Source organism: Ambystoma mexicanum, chromosome 2p (genome assembly GCF_040938575.1).
Source record: "Ambystoma mexicanum isolate Mex_15411 chromosome 2p, UKY_AmexF1_1, whole genome shotgun sequence".
Lineage (NCBI taxonomy): Eukaryota > Metazoa > Chordata > Amphibia > Caudata > Ambystomatidae > Ambystoma > Ambystoma mexicanum.
Window position 1 is genome coordinate 538,733,018 of NC_090923.1, and position 19,190 is coordinate 538,752,207.

The 19,190-nt window shown below is 43.5% G+C and overlaps 1 protein-coding gene across 1 annotated transcript in view; it reads right to left on the reverse strand.

The window, feature by feature from the left end:
* NUP210 (nucleoporin 210) overlaps positions 1-19,190 on the reverse strand; it is a 1,233,892-nt gene that overhangs the window by 1,191,898 nt on the left and 22,804 nt on the right. The window lies entirely within an intron of this gene.

The following is a 19,190-nucleotide window of genomic DNA, read 5'->3' on the forward strand; positions in this document are numbered from 1 at the left end:
ACTAAAAAGAATAAAAAGAAACACTAACACAACGCTGAACTATTGTAGTCGGTCAGCACCGTTGTCACATTTCTTTCTATTGGCATGGGATTACTGAAATGCATGATGCATCTAGAGACTTGCAGTTTTCAAATTATATGCTGCAGTAAAGCCCATACACACAAAGGCAATAGTTAAGGCTTTTGTGTAGGCTTTTGTCAGGCACTGGCATAATGGCAATGCCTGGGCATAAGATGGCATCAGCTGGAAAATGGTGCTGTTAACTGCACGAGTGTACCGAACTTGACTAAATTATTTCGCCGAATTCTGGCTGAAAAAAAAACAACTCCGCCTCAGCTGGAAAGTTTATTGCCGTTGGCCGCAAGACAAATTCAATGTCTTCTCAACTTCACGCAATGTAACAACTCAGAGGCATATGTGGAATACAGACTGCAAAAGGAAGTGGAATTACGCATTGTCGGATCACATTCCCGATTAAATACAAGACTGAGGGCATATGTGTGTGTATTGGAAAGGAGTGCAGAGTATGAGCGTGAGGAGAGCACGGTTGGCTCCTATGGAAAATGCCCATGAGTCACTTGAAAAATGTACAACAGATGTTCAAAATAAATAGGGCTGAGGTAGTTTTAGGTCTAGCAGAGTGACTAGATCCAAATGAAGAGGCATCTCAGAGATACTTCATGTTGAAATGTTCCCCGTGGACCAGTCTGCCAGAGGGAGTTTAGAGGAATAGTTGTGAGGACCGGTTGTATTGGACACAGTCCATGATCTTTGGTCTGTTGGTGTAATTGGTAGGATTGGAGGAGGTTTGAAAATTGGACTCTTCTTGGGCAGTAGGATGGGGACGCGCAAGTTACAGGATGCAGCCGACATCTCCCAACCCATATTGGCTTATTGGAAAATCTCTCAAATTACTTATCAGCCACTCTGAAGACCCTCAAAGATATTGTGGCATGAAATGTAACTTTCTGCAGCATTAAAAAAAACTTTTTTGCAGCACATTTATTATTGACAAGACGGTGTCAGAGCTACAGTGCAATAAAGAGGCAGTCTGGGCAATGCTACAAGCAAGCCAGGTGTTCATTATTTGCACCTTTGTTTGTTGCCGCTGCTATCAGCTTATTAGGAAGAATCCCAGATTCCCCAAGCATCACAGAACATGCTGGTTTGTTTTGCTATACTTTATTTTGTTTGAAGTGTGTGCCTATTTATATTATTGAGTTTACTGATCATTATCACTTGTAATGGTGTAAATATTCTCCCTTCTACATTCTCTAATCCCTCAGCACCACTCATATTCAGCAACACCCCTCATACTTGCTAATTTGCCATCACAACTACACCCCGAAACCCCCCAGGCTGCCAGACATGCACATATTGTCTAGCACTCACAATATCAAGACAACTCGCACACTGACCAGTGCCACCCAGTCTACAACTACATCTTATCTGATCAGTGCCACCTAGTTTAAAATTGCGTTCATTTGACTAGTGCCACCTAGACTATGACTGCATTCTATCTGACCAGTGCCACCCAGTCTGAAACTGCATTTTATCTGACCAGTGCATCCAGTTTAAAATTGGGTTCTACTTGACCAGTGCCACCTAGTCTGTAACTGCATTTTATCTAACCAGTACCACCTAGTTTAAAATTGCATTCTATTCGACCAGTGCCACCCAGTCTGTAACTGCATTCTATCTGATCAGTGCCACCTAGTTCGAAACTGCATTTTCCATGCAATCCCTTTCATGTCGGCCACGTAGTTCCTTAGATACAGTATTTATCTAGATTATCATCTACTGATATTAGTGTCTCCCTCAGACCCCTTCACTTTGTACTTCGCCCCAACTCACCTGCGGACTCATCCGAGGGCATAGTCACTATGCACAGGCAAAGCCCTTCATCAGTGGTCAATGACTCTGCTCTGCCACTCCTCTTCAAGATACTTGTATTAACTAAAGTATCTTTACTTTATCTCACACCCCTCACCTCACATGCTCACAACCTTAGCATGGCTCCACTGACAAACCCACTGTATCACACTGCCTCAGTTATGGCCACTCCTCCCCATTCGACTAACCCATACCTCAACGCCCCTTCCCTCTGGCTCCAACATTTCGCCACTAGACCCCCACCCAACCAACCATGTACGGTTTCAGTGAGGATCTCTAGACTCACTCATGCCTCCCACCACTACTCTAATCCTATTCGACACAAAAACCACTTACTGCCATTTCAACGTCCGACACCTCCACTCCACTTACTACCACGGTCAATAACCTTGACGAGAGCACCCCACATGCCCCCAAAAACATAATCAAGGGGGCTTTAATCAATGCCAAGTCCCTCACGGATCATGCATTAGATATGACTGATATTATCACAACACATGATCTTGACTTTATCGCCATCACATAAACCTGGCTCCACGCTGCCTCAGGTCCCCTCGCATCATTAGCTATTCCCTCAGGCTACACCATCATCAGACACGATTGCAATACCAGTCAATCCAAAGGAGGTGGTATTGGCTAAAACCTTGGGGTCATCTTCGACTACACGCTCTCCTTCTCCTCTCCGATTTCGGACACCTCTAAAAAGTCTAATTATCAGCTACACCTCAGAGGTACTCTACCTTTTCTCACTTTCACCCCTAGCGGCTAACTGTCTCCAGAGCCCTGGTTCTCTCTATGCTGGACTATTGCAACAGCATCTTCCTCAAGCTCCCTTCTTCTGCCCTGTGCCCTCTGCAATTCATCCAGAACAGAACCGCAAGACTTATCCTTGGCCTCAAGCCCAGGGACCGCATCTCTCTGGTGGTGAAATCCCTTCACTGGCTCCCAGTGACTGCAAAGATCAAGTTCAAGACCCTCTGAATTGTCCACAAAGCTTTCTGGGGCCTTGGACCAACCTACCTGCAACGCTGCCTACCTAAATACTGTCCCTCAAAAGCCCTCTGCTCATCTACGTCCAACCTTCTGCAAGTGAGCCAGTTCTCCAAGCAGAGATTTGGAGGTAGATACTTATTCTCAGTCGGTGCCACCCTCTAGAATAGCCTCCCTGCCACACTCCGTCTTGAGCCTGATCTTCTGAAGTTCCGGAAACTCCTCAAGACCTTCCTCTTCTCCTCTTCCTACTCTCTCCTACCCTGCTAACCTAGCTCTCTGTCTTTCCCTCTCTCCCTCCTGCTCATTACAGCTTGCTGACTGGCTGACTGGGACATCTCAGAGTCTCATAGGTCCCCGGGCTCCCCCGCTAGTCCTCTCTTGCACTTGCCTCAGGGGTTCCATGTAATAATGTCCCCACAAAAATATCGCCATGCAAAAATATCGCCGAAAAATGGCCGTTCTTTGTGGGGACATTATTGCATGGAACAACCTTTTCCCGGCGATATTATGTACGGCGACCATATATATGGGGATAATATTACTTGACACCGCCTCAGGGCCCTACACCCCACCCACATTCACTGCACTTGAGAAATAACCCAAGAGAGTGGCTCTCTCTGAATTTACCCCAGTCTTCACCAACCAGGTGCACTTGACATCCCCCTCCCTGTGACAGTCTGTGCACTTGCACGATCAAATGCACAGTGCCAGAAGATCGTCTATCTATTCTCCCTTGTCTTCACCCCTTAATACCACTGTTAAAACTGCAAAATTGACGTCTGTTTGCTGTGTCTCAACTGTTAAATGAAATTATCAGACAATAATAGTCTAATGCAAATGCAGAGTAAGTACAAGGGCTCTGAACGACTTGTTCCGCCCCCCTCCCCCATGTTCCAACCCTCCTTGAGTGCTTTGAAACACTTGCCTGTCTATAAGCGCTTTATAAATAAACAATACCATGCCACCCCGCCACCTACGACAACTTGGACATTTGATCTTTTCAGGGAAGGAAAAATAATGGGGTGAACCACTGAAGGCAGGCCATTCGGTCTAGTTTTTCTTTTATATTTATGCCATGTGGTAGGGCCCGTTGAGAAAATAGGTTTTAGACAGAGGACCATTTTTGTTATTTTGATTATTGACAAGCATGTTAGTGTAGTTTGTTAGGAAGGGAACTCCCCCATTTAGCAAGAGGGCTAGACAGGCGTTTTCTTTTAAGTTGAATAAACCCCTTTAATAATAGGTCCTTGTCCTGTTCCTTCTTCTGGCTTCCCACACATCCCACTTCTTTGAATAAGCGCACAAACCTCGAATCTGGAGAGCAAGGAGGAAACCTCCTCTTCATAGACACCACCGGTTTACTTGACCAGGTTTGAAGCCCGAGCAGTAACACAGCTGGACAAAGTGCCCTTCCCACACCATGTCGCAATGAATTTTACTTGAGTCCATGTACGATATCGGAGCTACGCATATGCCCCTTGATGGGGAGCAGCAGCTAACAAGTGGGGGGGGGGTCTCGGGAGTCCCTCTGCCGGACATTAGTCCCGGTTACGAGAGACTTACCCAGAGCCTTTAGCTCACTATCAAAGAAGCGCCATACATGAATATTTATCAATGGAAGAGGCCAACAGAACCAGCATTAGAAAAGCTTGAGGATATTGGATTCCAATATATAATTTACAGATGCTGTCATCACTGGGAGAGGTATCTGCAATTAGTATCTAAAACTTGGGCGGTTTCATTTCTGTTGATGTTGCTCCAAAGACAGTGGAGATGAAGATGTGTTCCTCCTCTTCTCCAGGATAACCATTTTCACTTTGGGTCGGAAGGGAATCTTTAGGTGAGCGTTGCAGTAATCGTCTACCTCTATAGCCGAGGTCATTTTTGCTACTGCACCTCCCGACCTTGTGGTGATCTGCACACGTTTCTAAAATGATAAAGTTTGCCACATTTATTAAAGGCAGAGCATTTCGCAGAGCCCATTCACCACCGTATGAGTAACAAGCCTTGGGTTAATCCGGTGCTTACATCCTCCTCCTGCCAGAATGTCGACTCCTGGTGAGCTTGACATTGTAGAACTGAACTGCACAGATGGACTCCACCATGCATCATGCGCAAGAGTCTTCCTGTTCATGTGATCTTGCAAGCACTAGTATCCACATCAAGGTGATGCCAGGCAACCCCTCGGAATTGATCAGATGAGCACCTTGTATGATCGGAGCTCTAATTTAATCTTCCTCATCTCTGTGTGCAGACAAGTGCAGGATTGTGAAGGTGAGCGTGGAAGGAGTCGTTTTTTGTACACCTAGCTTAGTTTCACATTGACAGCTTGGCTAAAGTAGATTTTGAAAGTGACATTTGCAGCATTGTATGAATGATCAACCATTGGCATCATTTTGAACTAGCAATGAGTGTTGTCGCCATCAAGTACAGCCACGGTGAATTCTTTGCAGGTTCATCATACGGTTTGCAAAGAACAACAATTGCACTGGTGTAAATAATTCCTTATTCTCTTTGCAACTGAAAAATATGGTCACCTTCCATCTTCAAACGACCCCCTGCCACAAAGACACTGCATTACATGCCAAATAGTTGGGAGACTGGAGGAGCAGCTTTGCTTATATGCTCAGCTGTAGGGCCATGCAATGGATACCAACTCCTCCATAAATCCCCAGCGACAGGCGGGCCTTTATTCAGTCTCCAAGTTCCAAACCCAGCAAATGGAGCCCGTTATTGCAGCTCTCTTCCCCAAGATCAGCAGGTGGCTGTGGAGCTGCCATGGCATCAGGACCCGAGTAGTTGCAGCCAGCCCTACAGATATGGGGTCTATCAGCCACTTCGACTCACTGAAAGGCAGAAATTACATTAAAAAAATAGAAAATGGGAGTTAAAATTACTACAACAAAAAAAAATAGGAAACTCACAAAGAAGAGCCTGTCCACACAGATCAACGGGTATGTTTAGACCTGTAGTACACGTCGTACCACAGCAAGAACTTTCTATTTCTGCATGACCTGAAGAGGTAAAAATGTATCTTTCAATGTGTTAATGTTAAAGGACATTTGTACCGCGCACTATCACCACCGGAGTGACCCCCGGGTGCTCTGGATGAGGAGGGGAGGTAGTCATGAATAAGCACATCTGTTTTATATTTAAACCCCATTTTAATTGCTCATAATGAAATCCCATTGACAGTGGGACATTTTACTCACAAAATATCATTTCACTCCCAAATAAAAATAAAATACAAAAAAATACTCACACTTCAAAAGCGATCTGTAGCCCTGGTTGCAGATGCATTTGACTGACCGGACCGAGCCTAGTATGGGTCAGGGGAGCCATCGTAATATCTGACCCAACTAGTTAGGGCCAAGGGTAGCAGTTGCTCCATTTACGGTACGTTGCCAGACCAGGGACCCCTGTGCAGTCACTCCAGCAATCAAACACCAAGCTAGAGCCCAGTGGAGATTTAAGATGCCATCAGAAAAACCCAGCCTATAGGCTTGAGAACAGGGAAGCCATCTCCTACATAGTGCACGTAAATCATCCCATGAACACAGACAATCTGCAATTCTGCTATGGAGTCATACATTACCTAGTCCACTTAAGAGACATTGACTCCAGTCCTGGTTTTAACTTTGAAATTTGTGACTTTAGTCTGGGATTACGTTATTATAACATGTGGACTACAAGAATGGCTATTAAAAACAAGAACTGGTCTAGTGTCTCGCGAATGGAATTGATAATGTTGGCATGTATGCAGAGTACAAACAAAACATGAACAGAGTGTCAGATTATAGCCTAAAAATGGAGCTGGGGAAGTCCCATGAGGGGACCTACAACGTCCTCGGGTCAGTGAATGACTGACAGAAATAGAAAAACAAAAACAAAGGGCTAGGTGTGTCAAAAACGAATTTGGGTCAAAAACGAAGGGGTGTGTGGGTCAAAAACGAAGGGGAGGGGTGTGGGTGTGTCTGCGTGTGCGGGAGGGGGGTGATTCACCCCAAATAGGTGTCAACGGTCAGGCCTTGTTGAATGATCGTTATTTGGAAACTATTCCCAGCTGCAAGTCGATACCTTTAACTGTATGACACAGCAGTATTCTTCAGGGACTCACAGCAGTAAACCACCAAGTTAAAAAAAAGAAAGAAGTATAAAACCAACATGATTTTTTAGCATTATTGCCAAACTAACACAAGGGGCATGTTCCCCATTCTCGAGTGCTAAATGTAATGCAAGGCTTGCCTTTTTTTAGTTCAGGTTTTTGGCCTTCCCTTCCAATGTATTCCCAGTTTCCTTACACAATGTATATTCTGGGCCAACCCCTCCTCCCCCAATAATGTAGTTTTATAGATTTAAACAGTACTCCTCTTTAGTTTGAAGCGCTTTCCCCCCTTATTAGTGTGGGCCATTATGTGTCACTTGCAACACTTCTAAGGCCAAAACTTAATGCATTAGAGTACCGATTGGGAGGAATGGCATATGAGGAGGCACACAGCCTGTAGGTGTTATTTGCCCACGCTAATCCCTATGGTCATTCCCACCCAAAACACCTCCTCAAGGTAACTCTTTAAGCCTGCTTGAATTAAGCCTTACCATCAAACTTTGCACTCAAAATGCCTGCCAGTGTTTTTTACTAAACCTGCTACTGGTGTTATTAAAATGTCTTGCCAGTTCTGCTTTCGCCCACTAGATTTATACGCACACTGCGTGCCCTTCATTGAAGTCCAGTTAAAAACAAACATTTGGTAAAGTCAACAGTTTTGTCTTGTGTATAAGTATTAGGCATTTGCCAGGCGCTGCTATTAGATTCCCAGGTACCTGCTTCACTTTGCACCCGCTACCATCATTGTGCAGTTAATACCAGCGCCTGACTCCAGTGGTGACGGTGCGTGGTACAAATACCTTTAGCATTCACATGTGCATGCATGCCTACACAAAAGCCGAAACTATAAGCATTGGCAATGTTTGTTATATATATTTTCTGTTTTTGTTTTACCTCTGGTATATTTTTCACGCTCAAACTGGCTCACCACTAGTTTTCATCCTTGTGCTATTGTACAGGCACTGCCATCTACAAACCTGCTAGAATAAGTAATTTCTGATCGAAATGTACATCCCTGGTTTTCAAATAAATACAAATCTTCTGAAATTTGGAGCACTTAGCAACATGCTAATTAATGGCATTAACTGCTGCATTAAAAAAAGTAAAACGTACATTTCCTCATATTGCAGTCTATTTTCTTCTTTAAGTGCTTATCCGTGAGCAGTGGAATTGAATGGGAGCTAGCAAGCTTTAACAGCTGACACCTGCCAGGACTACTCGAGTGCACCCGCTGTGCACGGTTTCATGTGCCAATTTTGTTTTATTACGGGTCAACAAAATAACTGAAAAACGGCACCACTACCAAACAATGTATGTAACCAATAACAAATCGCAACTTCTTATTTTTTTTTTAACGTTGCAATAAATAGGTTGCATGCTGCGCGTGCGAGCAAAACATAAGTTTAGAAAAGTTTGCAATATATTATATATTTATCGTGCAGCAAAGGAAATGGTGTGCAGGGTTGCAAAGTAAACGAGACAACGAAGGACGAAGGTTTCCTTATTGGGGGTGGAGGTTAAACACGAATTTATGTTACCGAAAACACACTTCACACAGAATTGAACGGGCAACGAGTTATATCACGGGATGTTGCGAGCTTCGCCATGTAGGGGCAGTTCCTCAGAAAACGTCGTTCGGAAGGCCTGCTACCGCGTTTATTTATTTATTGAGCATGTGTTAGGGCCTATACAAAAGAATTGTGTTTCAAGGCGCCACAAGGCTAAATGGGGATGGGATAGTGGAGTAAATAACAGTAGCAAGAACAGTAAATATACAATCACGGTCCTACTCGGCCTTGTGGCATTCAACATGCAAGTGCAGTGATGAGAAGAGGGAGGGGGGCGCTGTGGAGGCGGTGGGAGGGAGCAGGATAAGTGTTGGTGGGGCCTGGGAGTGCAGTGTCGGGGGTAAATTCGTTGACATGTGTTATATCCATTTGCTTTCAAATGTTCTTTTGAGTAAACTTTTTCATTGTGAAAAACGGCATGTCACTCAACTACTGTGCACAGGGAACACGTTTTCGAAAAAGGTGGCTAAATGTACATCCTGTGCTCTTTCACAGGAGGGGGGGGGGGTCCGGTCAGAAGCCTTCAGGGAGCACAACTGCAAAAACACATGGCTGGAAGCAATAACATGCTGACCCTTCCCACGGACGAGTGACTGGTTGTCGCCTTAACAACAGCCGTTAATACCATTATTTAGCATGTTGACCAAGAATGGCTTTGTGACGGAAATACTTTTGGTTGGGCGCGATTATCCCCGTGTCCTTGCAATGTTTGGTTGTGGACTTGCTGGTATTCGTTTAGAGGGGGGGGCGGGGCGAAGCCAACCCCAATGAATCCAATCTCTCGTGTGCTTTAGCCGACGCGCTATGTGCAGGAGTGTGGCCTGTTCATTTAACTAAGCACGAGGATTTTTGGCTGGTCAATGTTACAGAGAATAGAATGCTTTTCGTTGAGGTTGGTCGAAGGTGAGCACACCGGTGTCTGGCATCAGTGGAAAGGAACGTTTTCCAGGAGGTTTCTGAAGGCCATCTGGTTTTCCTCTGCACCCACATCCGGGTATAATCCAGAGCATAGGAGACGGACCATACTTGGTGGCGTTTGATGTTGCACAGAGGTGAAGGACACCCATCTTTAGTGACCTAGTTTGCCTGGATTTACATCGGAGGGATAGTGGTCTGGGTGCCCAATGGCAATAATGGAACTGGGAAAAAATAGTGTGGAGCTGTGGGTAGAGGGTGAGCGGCTGGAATACAAGTTATGGCATGCGAGAGGAGTGTAAAAAGTGTAATAAAATCAGGGCTAATAGCACTTTGCTTTATTAAGGAGACTTGACAAGGGCAGAAATTACATAATAAACAAACCTGCCAGTATATAAACAAAAAAAAAAATCAGAAAAAAAGAAAAAGTATGAAATAAGCTTTACCCCGTCCGCCCCCCACATCGCATTTAGTTCTAAAGCCTGCAATGATCTGTACACAAAGCAATGCAAGCCTAAAAAAAATAATCGCTGTCACACTTTGCAACTGTACTATCCAGACGGCAATAGTGGGAAAAAAATGCATGATCAAATCCCATGACATTCAGCTTTATGCACCCTTGCCATTTCTTAACAACCACTATTTTCACCTCTCTTAGTGAGAGCTGGGCACAGCTGTTCACTGCGGATATTGTATGATGGCTCATGAATGGACTTTTCATTTCCCTCAAGTCCGGTGAGGCCATTTTTGACATTCTGGATTTGGCAAAATTCTGGCCATTCCTAAAAGCAGCCATTCACCAACATATTAAAACTGTGCGTAAGGGTCCTAAAAAGAACAGGACTATGCACACATAGGGCAGAGGTTATACCTATGGCCGAGTGCTCTAGGTCATTATCTAAAGGCTCAATGCATCTTAAAGATTTGCATGGCCCCGTGAAGAGATTTTCTGGAGAGGGAATGGTTAAACCAAAAGCATACAAGCATCCCAACCCAGAGACACACATTTCAAGAATATCCAGTAGTAAATGATGCATTCTAAGGTACAGTGGGTCAATAAGCTCTACATCATCGGCATCAAGACTTATTTTGGCGCCCGAGTTTTATCAGCGGGATTTTCCAACACAATGGACATATTGCGGAGAGCATCTACTATACCAATAATGCTCAACTAGGAGGATTACAGCCTAGTTCCTTTCACCATTCCTGTCCAGCCACTCTATTGTACTCGGCAGCTAAGTAAATCAAAATTGCAAAAGGCAATTTCTCTCTCATAATTGGTCAGCAGTGGTTGCGTTGCTTCAAGTCACTTCAGTTTCCTGAAAATGGCCTAAAAACAAAAATAAAGAAGCTGCACAATGTATGGCATTGCCAAACTTGAAACTCTAATAAATGTGCAATCCTTGCACAGATCTAATATTGGTGAGTTATTGCTATTATCTAATGAGGCACAAAAATGTTAATACAAATGAAGTTCTACCAAAAAAGCAGATTTGTGCATCAATCATATGCCAAGCCCAAATCCACCCCCATTTTACTATAGGCAGCGGGCCGGATTCACATTTTCCTATGGCACTGCGACATTATAAAACACTTCAGTGAATCAGGCCCAACTTGTTAATCCAGCATCGCCCTCTGCAATTTCATTCACCCTATGAGTGCCTCAGATTACCAAGGATCCCCCCAGAGCATCCTTACATCAGAGTTTACAGGGTGACAAGGGGGTGCAGTACTGAATCTCAGGTAGCCAAAGCAAGTCTCTAGATCTACGCTTCCTGGGTCAGAGTTGAGGTGCGTTGTCGTGGTTCTGCCTGTAGCTCAGTGATGAATTAGCGGAGTGTGGTGCAGCAAGTCAGATTTGGAGGTGCAGTGGCAGAACTGTGGGTTTGGTGTAGGTTCTAGAATAGCAAATGATGCTCTGGGGCGATCACCAGTCCAGGACTTCCCAATCTGTGTCACTAACAAGCACAATTTATCTGGCTCTTAAACAAGCAGGATCCTAGAAAATCTTACATTCATCTTAATTCAAACGTATACGTGATCAAGAAGTATTGTAGTGTCACAATGTCTTCTATTGTTCTGAAAATCCCACTAGTCTTGACAGGTTCTTATAAGCTATTTACAACAATTCCATATGAGATTCTTATTTGGGTTGATGCACGAGGCAGTACACGCGGCTTTAATACAAGTGCTGAGGTAAAGGAAGAGGAACGACCTAGGACAACGTCAAGGTGCAACATGGCCACGAACATTTAGTAAGAAAGTACAAGTGTAACTGGAACAAAGTGGACCCCATTGGGGGGGGTGGGGAGAGGGAAACGTTTACTCTGAACTTGTGCGTGTATAGAGGAGTTTGATAACCTGATATATTTACTTGTTGAATTCTTGCACACCATCAGAAAAGCCAGATCCAAAATAAAGTAAACACTAGGCATCTGCTTAGGAGGCCACCAGCAAGGTTTGCCAAATAAATACTACATACAACATGGCACGATCACACCGGGAATACAACAGGAACGTCATTTCACCAAAATGCCAGGGGTAGCAGAAGTGACATCACATGACCCTTGACCTCTGATGACATCACAGGAAGTTATTTCATTTGACCCAACCCCGAAGTGACATCAAGGGAAGTGAAGGAACACGGTATTTCATCCCTCGACAAAATAGGAATATAGGTTTATGTTTTTACTATAATGTGATATACATTTCCTACAAGAATGGATCACCATATGTATCGTTAATAACAGTGTGTATAGGCCAATATTACCAAATTACTGTGAATGCAAGCAGACATCCAAGGCCAAATGATAATGATGTGTTATTTATAAAGCACTTACGTTTAAACGCTTTATGTAGAACAAATATACATACAATATCACCCAACCTGTGTTGTTACTCATTTATCGACCTCAGAAGGATGAAAGGCTGAGTTGAGGTGTCTAAGAACAGACTAAATCAGGGACTCACCCCCTGAAGTGTGCCAGATATTAATGAGTCTAGCAATTTTATAGAATTCCAGAAAGACAAATGATTTGTTGTTATTTCTATTCTTTCTCATTGAAGGTCACTGCACAAAGTGTTACACTAGTGCACCCCCTGTTTTTTTCTTCTTTTTTTTTTTTAAAGGGCCTGAACAAGAAATCCAGCCACTACAAAAACAAAGAGCCACATGGCACTGGCCAGAGCCAGCCATGGAGCTTGCATTTAATAAGAGAATGGGTCGCAAGGGAGTCCACAGCAGTCGCAGTTGCAACCCCTTGCGACCCCCAAATTATGTCCCTGGAAGTTTACTTTAGGGAGCGGGGCAGATGTTTTTTGCAACAGACCCGCCACTGAGTAGGCTTGTAAAGTCAGTTTGTAAGCTATGGAGCGGTACACAGAGGTCTCCAGATAAGGTTATGAATTGGGAGCATTTTACTCCCCATTTTAATTTGGAAGTATAATGTATTTTTTGGGGGAGTAAAACATGAATTCCCATTCACAACAGGAGCATGGTTTCAGAGAGCAAAATGTATTTAAACTCTAAAACAGATTATCGTTTGCAATTCATAATTCTTTACACTCAGCAATTCATGCATATTTTTTGAAGGTTTACATTCTAGTTGCTCTTGAGATAAGTCATTAAGGAGCTCTACCCGTATAGCGTTGCTTTGCTCGTACAAATTACCCAAACCTTTGTGTAAGGCGCTGTGTGCGTGGAAGCAGAGGCCAGGCTTCTATATGTCCATTTCCTATTTTAGCTCGAGGCATTTTTTAGTGTATTTCTAAGCATATATCTGTTTGATACATTTGACAGCTATGATATGATGTGGCATTTATAACGGGCCTATACACAAGTGTTTCAAGGCGCGACGAGGCAGGAGAGGGAACAAGGGGAGACAGACAACGATCCTATTAGGCCAGGTGTCATTCAAATCGCGCAAGTGCAAGGGTAGAGGGGAAGGGAAAAGTGCAAGGGGGAAGGGAGAGGGGAAGGTGCAATACAGGGTTAATGGCATACAGGACAAATAACAAGGGCCAGCTGGTGGCAAGTGCAAGGTAAGTGCAGACAAGTGCTGGGAAGGGGGGCTTTAGGGATACAGACAGTCCCATAGTGCAGGGGTTGCCAGGTAGGCAGTGCAGGGGAGAGTGGCTGGGCCAAGGACCGAGAACGGTGAGTGGCCCAGTTGCAGATTCAGTAATTTTAGCAGGGGAGAGTGGGAGAGAAAGCAAAGGCAAAGAGGAAGGTTTTGAGGTGCTTCCGGAACCGGAGGTGGTTCTCCTCAAATATAAAATGGCAAGTTGTGGCTGTTTGCCATATTTAAAGTATGCTAAAGATAAATACTGTTTTTACTAGCTGGAAACTCTGTAAAAAGCGAAGTAAGCTAGTGATCAGGACAGTTAACAAAAAGCATACACAAAAGGTTTGCTTCCTGTTGCTCGGCTCACTGCAAAAAAACCCTTTTAAAGCAAGCAACGGTTTAAGTAAATGGACTAGTAAAGTTTCTGTAAACTATTAAGAATTTCCCTTGAATCGTTCAGTCAATGGTTATTCACTGGAGATCAATGTTCCCTCTAAGCTGTGCATGTGTGCTTGCCCAGCTTCCTTGCAAGTCCGCTCAGAAGAATTTTAGCAGCACACACACAGAGACAATTCCATCCCCAAAGGCACAAGCAACAGCAGTTACCTGGCATTTGCTTTCTCTTCTGATAAAACGAAATTATACTAACTAGTTTTGATATTCTGGTCTTGCCGAATTACATTACACCACCATGAAAGCGTGACCTTAAACACCTAACAACCCTAAAACAGAATACATCCTCAGGAGGCTAAAACGAATATGAAAAAGTGGCTCCATGAACAGAAGATCTAACTCAGATATGCCCACATACATCAATGAAGTATCCTTCCATCCCCATCCATGACTCCTATACTTGACTCTACCACATGTGTACCTTGTACCTATTGCAACCTCTGCCTCAGTCCACATTTAGATATTACCATACAACCTTGCCTCTGCCTATGTTGGCTCTGTGAAAGGTTACCAGATTTGTACCTACATCCACTTATTTTATGTTTGTTGTCAAATGAATAACATCCAAGAACCACAATGTGTGTTACTCATGGGGCCAAGCATCATCCACACTATATAACCCAAGTGTGAGCTCAAACATCAGATACCAACTACTAATTAATCATGGGGAGATGTGTAACCTCTCCCCATGCTTATTTGTACACATGCCACACAAGCGCTTTGAAACAGTACCCTTGCAAGTTAAAGGGTTATTAAAATCAAATATTAATTTGCCCTCTAAGGATTTTGAGTTATCAAATGTCAAGTCTCCTACTTCAGCATTGCTAACATTACCCTATAAGTGGAGAATGCCATTGCAATATCATTTATTTGGCCTGTAAGGTCTAATGTGCAACGAATATGCCTGAAACTACTTGTACATTGCATTAGGGCAACAGATATTCATACGGCTAGAATTAGTTTCTCACAATCTGCATCCTTTCCAAGTTTTGAGCGATTCCTTGGGCATGGACCTTAATAAATTATACGAAAACTTGCTGCTATTAAAAAAAAAATTATTTAAGGTGGGGTATGTTGCAAACAATCTTGCGTACATGCAGATTCATGTCATTTTCTTAAACTGCCCATGCAATCACTTGGATGCTTTAAACATGATTTTATTGCAAAGTATTGTGGATATGCAGATATCCCAGTGAGAGTTTTACTGCTGCAATCCCTCACTACAGAGCATGTCGAACTAGTATTGGAGGTTAGCACAGGAGCTGTGAAGGGCCTAAGGGGACGGACCCAAGAGAACGCTCCTTGGGGGTGAAGAAAACATTTGTAACTTTCAGAAACCAAGTGAGATGTTTCAACAGTACACCACAGTGAAGGAAATGTGTTGTGTGTTTGCTGAAGGATAGGAAACTCTAGTAGCAGTCTAGGAAACTGCACCTTTTGTTTCTTTCCATGCTCATTAGCGGAGGGCTTTTCAATATAATCACGTGTTCTGTGTTTAGTGCCCTTAGCATCCCCATGCATCTTCTTTAACTGATAACACTGAATTGCAGAAAAGGAGTCCCTAGTTACAGAAGATGGAACTCAAACTGGTGTACATCGGACAATGCTGCTCTTAACATAAAAAACAAATGCATGCACGTTTTTTCTTGCAGTTTCCATGAGCATCCTCAGTAAGGCTCTTGTTAAATGTTTATTTAGGCTGTAGTGAGGAAGGGATGGCAAACCCATAGGCTGCATTATGTGCCCTATCCTTTCACTTCCTGTGTAAGGGTTGCAAGTAGGGCTCTGATGAGATTTTGCTCCCTGCATGGAATCAAATGATTTTTCAGGGAGTCAAATAATTTGCTTTGCCAATAGGGATACTTTATGCCTATTAAACAATGTTCTTTCCCTTAATAATTCCTCTTGAAATCAGGCAGTAATATTAGTAGAGTTCATTCCCATGCCACTGCTCTTCTGGTAACTGCTTCGAAAATATCAATTGAGCTGTGTGGGTGGATGAAGGGCGATATATGAATATGTTAATTGTTGACCATTTTTGTTGGGCACAGTTTCCTGTTTTTAGGGAGTAAAAACCGGTGCCGTTATGCCTCTTAGCTGCAATACTGATTTCGAGTAAGTATCACAGCTCCGTACACAGGACAATGTAGTGTGGATGGTAGGTAGTGGCACAGGAATTCTTATATTCTGTGGTGCAGTTATTCTGATGCAATTTTCACCCTTACAAAAACTATGTTCGTCTGGCCTTTGAATTACTTCATTATAGTGGAGATTCTTTTTAGTTGGCGTTATTCCATCTGGAAATATTGTATCCTGCCTGAATTCTTTGCCAGCTACATCAGTAATGAGTGATTTTTGTAATACAGAAATTTTTTCCAAGGGAATAAAACACTTAATGCAGGGTCCAAAATGTAAGGTTGCAAGCTACTATCCAGCTATAAAAAGTCACTTGCCACTTTAATTCTACACATACACACAGCACACCATTTCGTACTCACCAAGAGTCAAATATAAATATAAATAGCCAGTGCACATTTTGAGCCCCACTTAATGCATGTTTCAGGAGTACTTTTGCTAGGTACTGTGGCATATCCTTAAGTCTTAGACTAGTTGACTCTTTATCACATAAAAGAAATAATTAAAAAAAAAAAGATAGCAGGTGCTCCTCTCCAGAAAGAACGTGGCATGATAACCTGTTCTGAGATGAGAGTTTGCAGCACACGCTTTTTGCTCACTGTACCTTTCACAGATGGGAAATATCCATTTGCATATCAGTCTTTGTCCCGCCCACATAGGCAGTCCAGCACTGAAATGCTATGGCAATTCCTCTCTGAACAAGAGTACCAACAGCAACCCCATACACCTCAGCCTTGTTGGGCCTCATCAGTGAGGTGAAGCTGTGTCTCTCTGAGCACAGTGACCAGGGAGTCTACGCCTGGTTGCCCCCAGGTAACGCAGGGTGACCAACCCCAAGTTCCTTGCAAATATTCAAAAAAACGATAGCAGGCGCTCATTTTGTACTCTATTTTCGGAAAAGGTTATGCAAATTACACTGTTTACACTGATCCGTAAAGAGTTGCAGTAACTGGAAAGGGGAAACTGCCTCACAAACGCTTTGGGATTGATAGCGCACCAACTATGCATGCTCACAAAGTGTCTTACTTTGTAAGTCATTTGTGCACATTGAAAATAATGAACACACAAATGCCAGCCATTTCCGCACGCAGAGAAAAGTAATAAGAGGGAACATTGCTGGAGACATGTTTTGAGATTACTCAAACTGTGTGTGTTTTTGCAAAATGACATTGCTGGAGGCAGCTACAACAACACAAGGACCACGCAGGGAAGGATGCTCAGGACGGTTTATTAAGACAGACGGTAAGACAACGCCCAGCACGTCTGGGAGCTCACCACCAACTGCAAACCTCGGGCTTCGATCTCAACGCCCTAACATTCTAGAATCTGAAGCATAACAAATATACACGGATACCGTAGCCATGCATGGAGGTTCCATGAACAACAATGCCTGTAACCACGGAAGATCACATGCATTAAGAGCAGGCTTTGCAGAGTAAACACAGGAATGAAAGTAGAGACCCAAATACTCTCCCAACACCTCATTCTTTCCAAAGCAAAAACAAATGAAGTAAAATAAAATAAAACAACACACTCTCGGATGGTACAAAGTACGTTTGCAATCACTTCAAAACCATAGCCAGGCAGGGTGGAGGTGACTGGTGGACTTGTTCTGCATCATCATTCCACCTCCCCACCTCTCACACCCCCCTCTGATGATAGCCACTCTTTCCTTGTTCCATATCCCCCCTTTCACCAGCACAGACAAACCCAAATCTTTCACCACAAGTGTGGGCTCAGAGTACACAGCTGAACCCTTCCTCACTTTGACAGGCAACTTTACCTTAATCCAATCGCCTTCCTCGACGGTCAAACTCCTACAAATATTTATCTGATCATTACTGAACTTTGACTTTCATTCCCCTCACCTGCATTCTCTCTCTCTCACATCAACACTCACCATTTTAGATCTCCCCATCCAGCGAGGACACAGATGAGTATTCAGTTTCCTACCACGTAAAACTTCGAAGGGAGACACACCAGTGACACTATGAGGAGAAAGACTATATTGAAATGTTCTCTCCATTACCGTCCTGAGCCAATCTCCCCCAGTGGCCACTGCAATTCTTATTTCTTTCATGAGCGTTCTATTAAACCTCTCGACACATCCATTCCCTTGAGGATGATAAAGTGCCGTGGTGACCTGTTCCATGCCATACTTAGAAACTCTTTGAGCTCTCTGGATGCCAACTGTGTGCCATTGTCTGATATGCATTATTTTGGGAAACCTTCTCTCCAGAATAACTGTTCTAAGAACTGGGTAATCTTGCAACTTGAAATTTCCTTCAATACACAAACATCAGGCCATTTAGAGCGAAGGTCAACAACAACTAGCAAGTAAATATCCCTTGAACCACCAATGTTAAAAGGTCCAAGTAAATCCAGTGCTACCTCATCCCACGGTAGTCTATGACTGTCCCGAACAACCATGGGAACCTTTTGAATTGTGAGAGTCTTGTCTCCTTCTATACATTCCGAACAATCCAGAACGTGTGCCTCCACGTCCTTATCTAGCCTCGGCCACCAAAAATCAGCTCTCACAAGTCCTTTGGTTCTTGCTACACCCAAATGGCCTACATGGGCCAAATCAATCACTGCACTCCTCATACCAGCCAGCACCACAAGTTGATGTCCATGATACAGGTAATAAACCTTGTACCCATAACTCTTCCTTCACCTTGCCAAATCCTTCTAAACTGGCATTCTGTCTCTTGATATCGTTACTTTTTTTCATCATCAATACTCTTACATAATGTATCCTCCATGCATGCATCATCCCACTCATTCTTCTGAATGCTATTTTGAACTTAAGAAATGTGTACCAAGTCTCCTTCTTAACACCCATTTCCATCATTAGTCTTGTTTTGCTCAACATACCTTGACAGCGCCTCTGCCACAACATTACTCTCTCCACAAATGAGCACCACAGAAAACCTCAAACCTTGCATAGAGCTCACCCATTTCATTATGCAGCGAGATACCACTTCTAGTCCTCCTTTGGAAAATATGCTTACCAGTGGTTTGTGGTCAGTACATATTATGAACTCTCTCCCCCACAGGAAC